This window comes from Papilio machaon, chromosome 10 (genome assembly GCF_912999745.1).
Source record: "Papilio machaon chromosome 10, ilPapMach1.1, whole genome shotgun sequence".
In the NCBI taxonomy this organism is placed as follows: Eukaryota; Metazoa; Arthropoda; class Insecta; order Lepidoptera; family Papilionidae; genus Papilio; species Papilio machaon.
In genome coordinates this window covers 5,620,658-5,631,527 of record NC_059995.1, presented here as the reverse complement: position 1 = coordinate 5,631,527, position 10,870 = coordinate 5,620,658, and the positions used below count along the sequence as shown (strand labels likewise).

Below are 10,870 nucleotides of genomic sequence, written 5' to 3'. Positions count from 1 at the left end.
ATCTTTATATAAATAAAATTGGAATGACTGTATATTATATCGAAAAAAAAAATTCACACGATATATACATTGCCGATAGCGAAACACAATTTTTTTAATTTTTGTCTGGCTAGCAGTCTGAATGGATAACTAATGTCCGGAACTGCGGGACTGATTTTGACGGGACTTTGACGGGAAGTAACTGATGCACTGGGGAATATTACAAGTTTTTTTTTTTAGTTTGGCGCTGACGTAGTGACAGGCAACCGCTAGTGTTTTAATAGTACCAAAGTAAGTTAGAAAAGCGAATTGTTTAAAACTACCACCAAGTTACTTCATTTGCGGTCAGCCTAAACATACAAGGTACTTAAGTGTAATTAGCAGTAAATTAAATGCAGTAATTAATCAAAGAATTAATTAATCTTTCAAATCTTAATAAAACAGTCTTTAACAAACCTCCGCAAGTTACAGAGGTTTTGCAACAGCCAATTAACTTGATAAATCCTTTTTAAAGTGCCTTTTACACAACTGTTTACAAGAATCTTGATACTCACGCCTATATTTGGAATCGTAATTAACATATTTAACTATCTAAGCGTAAACCTTTTTATAAAAAATATAAGATGTGTTGTGATTTTATTTTTATTTCAAAATCAAAAATAATTCTATACGTGCATATTTAAAATCCCACGATTACGATTTGAATTGGATTTCACGTTAATACTATGCAATTTAATCGCATTAACGCGTCTGCAATGACTTACGTCTGGATTTGATCGGAGGCTGCGCGCGCGCAACACAACAATCTTGAGCAGTCGAGCGGCGACCGCTCTAAAGACGCTTGTTTTACGCACGTTGTATTTGTGACATAAGTTGAATGGGAAATTGTTAAGTGTGCAAAAAGTACAAACAAGAGTACTGAAGCGAAGAATTGTAAGTTTTTTTTGTTATATTGTGGAAATAGTGATTTTAATAATATCACTATAATTGATTTTAAGTTATAAATATCTTTTTGATTAAAACTTAATAATAATATAACTTTAGAACTAAAACATATTATTATTTTATAAATTCATGTTAAATATTTATTTTGCGCTATGAACTTTATCAAGATCGACCTACAAATAATAGTAAAGGTATAGATAACTTACAATATAATTAAATTTTTTTAATTCGACCCATTTAATTCGCATTTGCAGCGAATTGGTATCTTATCAGCGCTGTTTGAACTAAGTTTGATCTTTTACTGATCTTGCCTTTGATCAATAAAGTAAGCTATGAGGATCTAAAGCATTTAGTTGTCGACATAAAATATAAAGGTAGGCTCCGAGCCCCTAGTGGAAACTTATAGTGGGCTGATGATGATAAAATATAAAGTGTGCCAATTTGTACACGAGTAGTATTAGGTTCACAGCGTCAGAATTTAAACACAAAAAACCTGGTCACATTATCTATCTAAAATTATGTTTGTTGTCGATTTTTGGTATTTTATAGAATTTTAGAAAATTTTCAAAATATGGAGATTTAACTGTTTTCCGAACCTACAGTTACCAAAATTGTATACCAAGATTAAAGTTTGTGTAATGATCGACATTAGTTGAAAATGTTCTGATTGTAATATTTACACGGATGAAAATATATGGGAACAGATGGAATGTTAATAAACTCATTGCCACACAATTATTATAGTCTTTCGAATGCCTATAATGAGTATATTATTATACTTCCATCGAGTGAATTATAAATAAGAGCGGAATGCGATGCAATCGAGATCTTTTCCGCTATTTTATGCAATCAAATCGATTTCACGGCAACTGTCGGTTCTGCACTGTTATAGTTTTGATAATGTCGTATTAAGATGATGATAGTGTATTTAAGATGTATCTTTTAAAATACTCAGAATTTAAATTACAAGGAAAACTTATAAAGAAACAACTTATCTTATCTTACTAATATTATAAATGCGAATGTTTAGATGGATATTTGTTGGAAGGTATCTCAAGAGCGGCTCAACGAATCTTGATAAAATTTGGCACATATGTCATATAGTCTGGAAGAACACAGAGGCTACTTATAAAGTATTTTTTTTTAAATGACGAAGTCGCGGTGAAAATCTAGTATAATATAAACGTACAATAACTGAGATTAAAAGACTTTAGATAATGTATTATACATTGTCAGTTGTTGTCAGTTGTTATTACATGTATTAGTAGAAATGCTTATTTTATTTTAAGCGTTTAATATTTTGTGTAGCTTATTTTTTACCATAGTAATTCAAAAAATAAATCCACTTATCTCGTAAATGTCAAATGTTAAATATGTGAATACGAAAATTATTGTTATTAGTTATTTTCAAATATAATGAAAAGAATGGCAAGTTCATCGCACGACAGTGGAGACCCATCGCAATACCATCAGTATTGACATGGGTTTATTTTCAAGGACATTATATCAACGGCGCTCATTTATTTTTCTAGTTAGTCGTCGATTGTTTTTTGTTGATTTAAAATAGTTTGTATTCTAAATATAAAAAAAAACACATAAATGTTTAATTTAAAAATACTTCGTTTATACAATTGAGAATGAGTAAGGTCACGTTTAAGATATTTTATAATTTTGAACGTTATTTTACATTGCTGAAACTCTAGTACAAAAAACATATTGTCGTCCCTCTCAATCTCCTTGAAAATACTGATATAATAATATGTTTTTGTGCTGGTATAAATCTCGATAGTTAATTCCCTTCATGATAAACAGACTTTCATTTACAATCTCTTATATTGCTCATGATACTAGTTGTTAATAAACAAAGTATAACCAAGTAGCGGAAATATAAGAATAAAATTTCGTAATTTTATTTGCATAAACTTGACTGTTATCAAAAAATACATATATTTATCATGAACTACCTTGGCGTATTAAATTAAATGAAATTAAAGATAATACAGATTTATAAATGCCTTTCCTTTCATACAATGTGTATGTTTTATCTTACCTTGAACAATACTAACTTTTAAAACATTTTTCAAATTTACTTTTACTTCATACATTTTTAATGGAAAGATTGTAAATAGACTAAGTTTAAAATGAATCCGTGACATAAATAAAACAATATACACAAGTTTCTAATACAATAAGTAGGTGAAGTGGTTGATTCGACTTCGATTCGAGTGTTGTTTATCATTGCATGGATTACACGATTTCTAATTGACCGCAATCTTGTATTAAGTTCGTAGTTAATAAATAACATAACATACTTGTAAGCGTAAGGAGTTACGCTATTTTTGTCCGAGTGACACTCCTATAACTTCAAGAAAGTCGTAATTTAATCCTATATTGAATGTGGACTAGACTATAGATAAATGAAGTGATCTATGCAAATTTAAACGAAGAAGTTATTTGCTAATCACGTAAAATAAAAATTGCAAAATGATTATGTCCCATTGCTTCATTAAACTGGTATTTCAATTTTAAAAAAATATTGTTTTTTGTCAACACATTAAATGTAGTAAATAGGACTTAAAGCACTTGCCAATATTTATTAGATTTGCTTAGATTATGTTGGATAAAAATCGATATTGCGGTTAGATCAAGTTACGTTAGATCCGGATTCCATTACAAATTGTTTAAAGATGTGTGATTTTATATTAACTTACATGCTTCAATGGACACGTTAACATTATTTTTTGTTTAGAACAACTATGGTGTTTTGATAAAATCTTCAGACCGAAATTAATGCAATGCGAATTTCATCGTGATTTCAGAAGAATAATTTTTCGAACACTTTCCAAAGTTCATGGTAACTGTAGAATATACTACTATATACTCCTCGCTACTAAAGAGGTACATAAATAACTATTAAATTAGCAATGTATGATAGCTTTTCCCCTACCGGGAGTCGGCACAACATAAAATATTCTTCCACAAATCTCTATCAGTCGTCATATTTGAGGTTCTATCACGAATATTTGCGTTAAGCGTTTTCGTAACTTTCCGCCCGATACTCTAAGCTAGCGCTGTATACATCTAAATACAAATTTTCTCGGTGATTTTACGAATACTTTCTTGTAAATTTATATGCTAGAATAACTCTCCTTTGAATTTACTCTCTTCTCTCGAAATCCATACGATTGCGAACCTTTATATAATTTTTGGTCTTTGTAATTAAATACATAATTTTAATAACATTATATTATATTATAATTTATAAATTATTTCTATCTTGACTGTACAAAGTACTTTATAAAGTTTTAACACTCGGAAAGAAAAACGTGACGCAAATATTAAACTTGTTAATTGTAAAGATTTCGTTTTACTTCACTCAAATATTTTGAGTCAACAAATAATAATGTTGGTGTTATTTTTGTTTAATATCCACAACTTTTTAGCACACGTGAGCGTGAAAATTAAGGAAATAATCACAAATAAGAGGTCATGGTAAATATTATTGCTAAGGTGATCTCACTAGTTTACCGTGTAACGGTTAACTTCACGAATTGTATTAAAAAGGTTGGAGCTCGACTGTTGATTATCGATTATTCTAAAAAATACAATAGCTCGACTAATGTTACTCTTATTCCGAGAAAAAGAAAGTCGATGTGTCCAACCTCAAACTTCAAAAACCTTCAACTCGTTCAGAATGAAGGCGTTTACAATTGAATAAGTCAAAAGGGGAAATACATTTTTATATCACGTGTTACTTTATTATTGCTTCGCAGTTTGGCGTCTTAATAGGTAAAGAACAATTTACCTCATTTAATTTCGAGAAAATTAATACTACTTGATATTATTAACTAATTATAAATGCGAAAATTTCGATGGATGGATGTTTGTTAGAAGGTATCTCCGGAATGGCTGAACGGATCTTAATGAAATTTGGTATAGATGTAGATCATAGTCTACCCCCTGGAGTCGATATTGAACTTAAAGCATTGCAAATTCTCACTCTGTTTCCTTCTATTGACCTAAGTCAGAATCATTAATAATAATAATTGATCTTAAAAGTAGGTAATTTGGCCATGGGGGTCTGCGGTAACGGTTCTTTTGGGAAAAGGGGTCACTTGTCCAAAATAGTTTAGGGATCCCTGGTCTAGAAAAACACATAGGCTTAATACGTTTTTAATTCTGCGCGGAAGGAGTCGCGGACAAATGCTTGTTATTACATACAACTTATAGACTAAGCTGTCGTTTTCATTGATTTAACAATAGCTGTATTAATTGTTAGCTCACGCGAAGCTGTGACGTCACGAATACGAGATTCAATAACACAAAGTATATCTGCAAGGGACGTATTAAATAACCTTCTTTGTAATGGGCAATAAGGAAAATTATAGAAAACACACTGTAAGTCTGTTCTCTACAACCTTTTACGTATATCTTCAGGTAAACATTGTCAATGAGGGATAATAAAGTAGACTATTTACAAGCACTTATTGTTTTATATGTTACTGACGTTTTCTAAATGAACTAAAGTGGCAATTCAAAACAAGATAAATGGTTTTCTTTGGAATAGCTTTGTCAATTTTTTTTCCAGTATGCTACTTACTTAAACTTTATGGACCCAAACATAAATATAAAAAACTTGAGAGGTGTCAAGGGACACCCGGATGGAACGAAGTTCCTTTCTATTAATTAGTGAAGGAACCAATGTTTATTCTATGAATAAAAAACTTAAGTCTTCACAAGAAGTACATTTTATTTCTATGAATTTTCATTATATATTGTCACGTCGTTGCCGTGGTGAAGTAGCGCTCATTCGTCGTTAACATACTTACTATAGCAAAAAGTGTCGTGACAACTTTTCGTAAGATTTTTTTCCGTCTAGCCCCCTTTCACAACGCGCGATAAGGAACTTCGTTCCAAAACTTAGAGGCAGCGTTTCTCTTACATTTTAGCTTAAACATATCAACCCTTTGATCGCACGCTGATATTTTTTCATTACCAGAAATCATGATTTTCACAAATAAATAACATATTACTTATACGAAGTAGTATTAATGATAAATATTTAAGATTAAAACATACTCCTTTATAACGATGCTGACGACCATATTATCAAACCTCGGCGGACAAAGTGTTAAAACACGCGTTTAACTAAAAAGTGTCTGCCTGTATTTTTGGAGTATTACAGAAAATATAAATTTATCTAATTAAAAAAGTTATTACATTAGCAGAACCAAGTCATCTTAAAATAAATTGTTGTATAGAAAAATAACCAAAATATCATCGAGCAGAGTAGAGCGTTAAAATGTTACATTTAATTATTTTCGTGTTCAATGATCCGAGCAAGTGATTGAGCAGTCGACCTCGGCACGCTGTCCGCAACCCTGTCGCTTGTATAAAACATAATAATTTTGGCTTGTTAAAATTTACCAACATTTTGTGGCGTTTCCCCACTGCGCATGCCAACTGCGCATGTCCGATGATAGGCGGATAATATGTCATTCAGTTAGAACTCGACAGCTAGCTTGTAAGGTGATGCTATGTATATATATGTAAATAAAGCATTGGAACAAATGTGTCTTTAGTGGTGACCCCGACGTGATGTTCTAAACTACTGAACCGATTTTTTGTCTGAAAAAGGAGTCAGTGCGAGCGAATATACCGAGGTCCGACCGGAGCTACTCAAGGTCAGGCAATTTCTCAAGAAGCCTTCCTGCATTGCCTACGCCTGAAAGCTTCGGGCCCGTTAACGGCAACTTGCCACCCGCCCGGTAAACCTATAAGGCTTATTTGTATACGATTTGAAGACATTCATCCGTATAAAGATATCATCATCCATGAAATATATGTGTTTCAAGAATAGCAAAATCGAGAATAGCGTAAATGCGTGGAAAAGTGTGTCAAACAATGTCATTTGCGTAAGCTGCAAGTAAGCTTAAGCCTCGAGCATATTATTTTTGGGTTGAAAAAAAACCGCCATGACATGTTAATATTGCATTGACGCTAGCGCCAGAGGAGTTAGCGACGAGTTACGAAAGCTTCGAAGTTGACATATCCCGGAAAAGACTTTTATCTTCGTTTATAATTTGTCAAAAAATCAAACTCATGTCAGAGAGTAAAGAGGTTTAGAGTGTATAAATATAGCAACTATTTATATTGTTTCAAGAAACCTGTATATGTTTGTGCGATGAGTTTATATTTTTGTGTACATAATTTTAGCCGGTGTATTATTTGTTTTCGCAATTGTTAATTCTTTTATATCGCAAAGGTTGCGATAGTAGAGTAATAATATATTTTCTTTAATTAGCCATGGAGTACGTAGAAGGGACAGTGTCGTATCCTTTCAACTGTGATACAGTGTCTTGGTTACTTCTGAATAATTGAAATTGTAATTATTATTTTTTACATTGGGTGTGTTGTATTGATATGCATATTATCTATATGTTATTTTTATTTTGTATTGTACATTAATATTACACAGCTTTGCGCAGCGGTGGCAACGCCTGTTTCCCTTTCTACTTCACTACTCACATATACATATATTGCAGCGTTTTTTTTTTCTCTTCTTTGATTATTTTTGCACTTAGTATCATGGCGACTCCAGAAGAACAAATCCATCTTCTTCAGGAGCAATTGAAATTACTGCAAGCAAATGATAAACAAGTCATGGCTGCGTCGGCGAAATTACCACCATTTTGGACTGACAAGCCTTCTGTATGGTTCGGGCAAGTTGAAGCACAATTTGAGATTTCCGGTATAACACAGGAACGCACGAAATATAACTATGTAGTTGCGGCTTTAGAAAGTCAAGTGGCAGGCGAAATAGCAGGTATCATAGAGAATCCACCAAAAGAGGATTGTTACCAGTATTTAAAAACAGAGCTTATTAATCGCCTCTCTGCATCAAGAGAGGAAAGACTACGCAGACTATTAGGCCACGAAGATATAGGGGACAGAAAACCATCCCAGTTTCTTCGTCACTTGCGTGGCTTAGCTGGTTCTGTTTTAAAATGTGATGACATTATTCGGCAATTATGGTTGAAACGTCTCCCGACTAGTATACAGTGTATACTTGCTACGCATGAAGGTATGCCATTGGAGAAGGCAGCGGATATGGCTGATAAAATAGCTGAGGTGGCTAGTTCGGTGACTGTACAAGCTGTACAAGGACCATCATCAGAGATGACTGATCTTCTTTTGCGTATCGATGCCCTCGAAACGCGTTCAAGGAAATCCAGATCGCTCTCAAGGCCACGGGGGTTAAATATAAGATCCCGATCAGCGTCTCGGGCACCTACTGGATTCTGCTGGTACCACAGAACGTTTGGCAGGAATGCTAAACGATGTACTACTCCTTGTAATTGGAAGAATTCGGAAAACCAAATGAGCAGTCAGTAAGTGCGGCGACTGACTGCGATCCAAGCATTAGCCGCCGTTTGTTTGTAACAGATAAAACAACAGGTCGGAGATTTTTAATAGACACAGGTAGCGATCTTTGCTGTTTTCCTCATAGGTTAACAAAGGGTCGCTCAACATCCAGCTACCAGCTATCTGCTGCGAATGGCAGTGTTATTAAAACCTATGGCAGTATCTCCTTGCGTCTTGACTTTGGATTACGTCGTAGTTTCCTTTGGGATTTTACTGTTGCCGATGTTGAATCACCTATAATAGGGTCAGACTTTCTAAGTTACTATAATCTTCTTCCCGATCTTCGTCACAAACGGCTCATCGATGGCAACACTAGTCTGTCAACCGCTGCATTAGTCGCCCATGTCAATCAGGTTAGTGTCAGATCAGTATCCCTGGATAATAGCTCACCCTTTTCCAGGCTTCTTCTAGAGTTTCCAGACTTAACTCGACCTCCTGGGTTTCCACGACTAGTTAAACACAATACCGTGCATCATATAATAACAACAGATGGTCCACCGGTTTCATGTCGTCCACGAAGATTGGCTCCTCACAGACTGATCGCGGCTAAGAAAGAATTTGAAGATATGGTAAGGTGTGGGACTGCTAGGCCATCGAAAAGTCCTTGGGCCTCACCTTTACATATGGCCAGAAAAGGAGAGAACGGATGGAGACCCTGTGGAGACTATAGAGCGCTTAACGCTAGGACTATCCCAGACCGATACCCTGTTAGGCATATAGCTGATTTCTCCCATAGCTTAGCTGGGTCCAATATTTTCAGCACAATAGATCTAGTGAAGGCATATCAACAGGTACCGGTGAATGAGGCTGATATTTGCAAGACAGCTATCACTACGCCCTTTGGATTATTCGAGTTTCCCTTCATGACATTTGGTCTTCGAAATGCAGGGCAAACATTCCAGCGTTTTATCGATGAGGTCGTGAGGGAACTCGATTTTTGTTACCCATATGTCGATGACGTGTTGGTCTTCTCTAAGTCCCCAGAACAACACCTAGAACACTTAAGAACTCTATTCCAGCGCCTAATCGCTTATGGCGTTGTAATTAATGCAGCGAAATGTACCTTTGGAGCTAAGGAAGTGACCTTCTTGGGCTATCGAATCAACAGGTATGGTACATTTCCACCTCCGGAGCGCATCAAAGCTCTTCAAAATTATCCCTTACCGAAAACTGTACAGGGTCTTCGGAGATTTTTAGGCATGATAAACTTTTACCGAAAATTCCTCCCAAATGCTGCAGAGCTGCAAGTGCCACTCATTAATGTTCTGACGGACTCGAAGCTCACTGGAACCAAACCGGTACCTTGGACTCCAGAGCTAGAACTGGCGTTTCAAAACTGTAAGGATAGCCTTAGCAAGGCTACCCTTTTGGCTCACCCTGTCGCTAATCCCACTCTTGGATTATTTACCGACGCCTCTGCAATGCAAGTTGGTTCATGTCTCCAACAAAGAGTTAGTGATCACTGGGAGCCTCTAGCTTTCTTCAGTAAGAAATTGACCGCGAAGCAAACTCAATGGCCTGCGTATTACCGTGAACTTCTTGCAGTTTATGAGAGTGTTCAACATTTCCGGCATTTTTTGGAAGCTCATCATGTCACCATTTATACCGATCATAAGCCGCTGGTGTACGCTTTCAAACAGAAAAGAGAAAAGCTCCCGCCGATTCAACTGAATCAATTGTCCTTCATTTCACAATTCACGACAGATGTCGTTCATGTTAGAGGAGCCGAAAACATAGTGGCCGATACACTATCACGCATCGAGTCTATTTCATTCGACGATACTTATCGTGCTCTAGCTAAAGAACAAGAATCGGATGAAGAGATCAAAAATGCCATCGATAATTCATCGTTACGATTACAAAAATTTTCCATACCAAATTCTGATTTATTTCTTTTTTGCGACATGTCCACTGGCAAACCACGTCCCTTTGTTACGCCCTCTTTCCGTCGTGAGTATTTCAATAAGTTCCATAATCTTAGTCATCCAGGCGCGCAAATATCAGCACGTTTAGTTGCTGACCGTTTCGTTTGGCCAGCTATGAAGAAAGACTGTAGGAAATGGGCCAAGGAGTGCATAGCATGCCAGCGCAGCAAAGTGTCCAGGCATACCTGGACACCAACAGGAGGATTTACAACTCCTACAAACCGTTTTCGTCATGTCCACGTGGACATAATTGGCCCCATGCCGAGCAACAAGGACTATAGATACTGCCTCACCGCAGTTGACAGATTTACTCGGTGGCCAGAGGCGTGGCCAATGAAAAGCATTACTGCGGAGGAGGTTGCTGAAACATTTATGGCTGGATGGGTTGCTCGTTTTGGGGTTCCTGCAACTGTTACTACGGATCAGGGACGTCAGTTTGAATCGTCTCTATTCAACGCTTTGCTGAGACATTGCTCGGTAAGCCGAACCCGTACCACTAGCTATCACCCTTGTGCGAACGGAATGGTAGAAAGGTTTCACCGCCAGCTCAAAGCAGCCCTTATGTGTCATGGAGGTACGTGGTTTGGCGCGCTGCC

General features: G+C 35.9%; 1 protein-coding gene across 1 annotated transcript in view; it reads left to right on the top strand.

The window, feature by feature from the left end:
• The first annotated feature begins 720 nt into the window (after positions 1 to 720).
• The window catches only part of LOC106718070 (putative inorganic phosphate cotransporter), a 30,968-nt gene continuing 20,818 nt past the window's right edge, over positions 721 to 10,870 (top strand). Inside the window, exon 1 of the mRNA XM_045679866.1 lies at positions 721 to 912. The gene's annotated coding sequence lies outside the window, so the exon portion shown is untranslated. The remainder of the gene's footprint in view (positions 913 to 10,870) is intronic.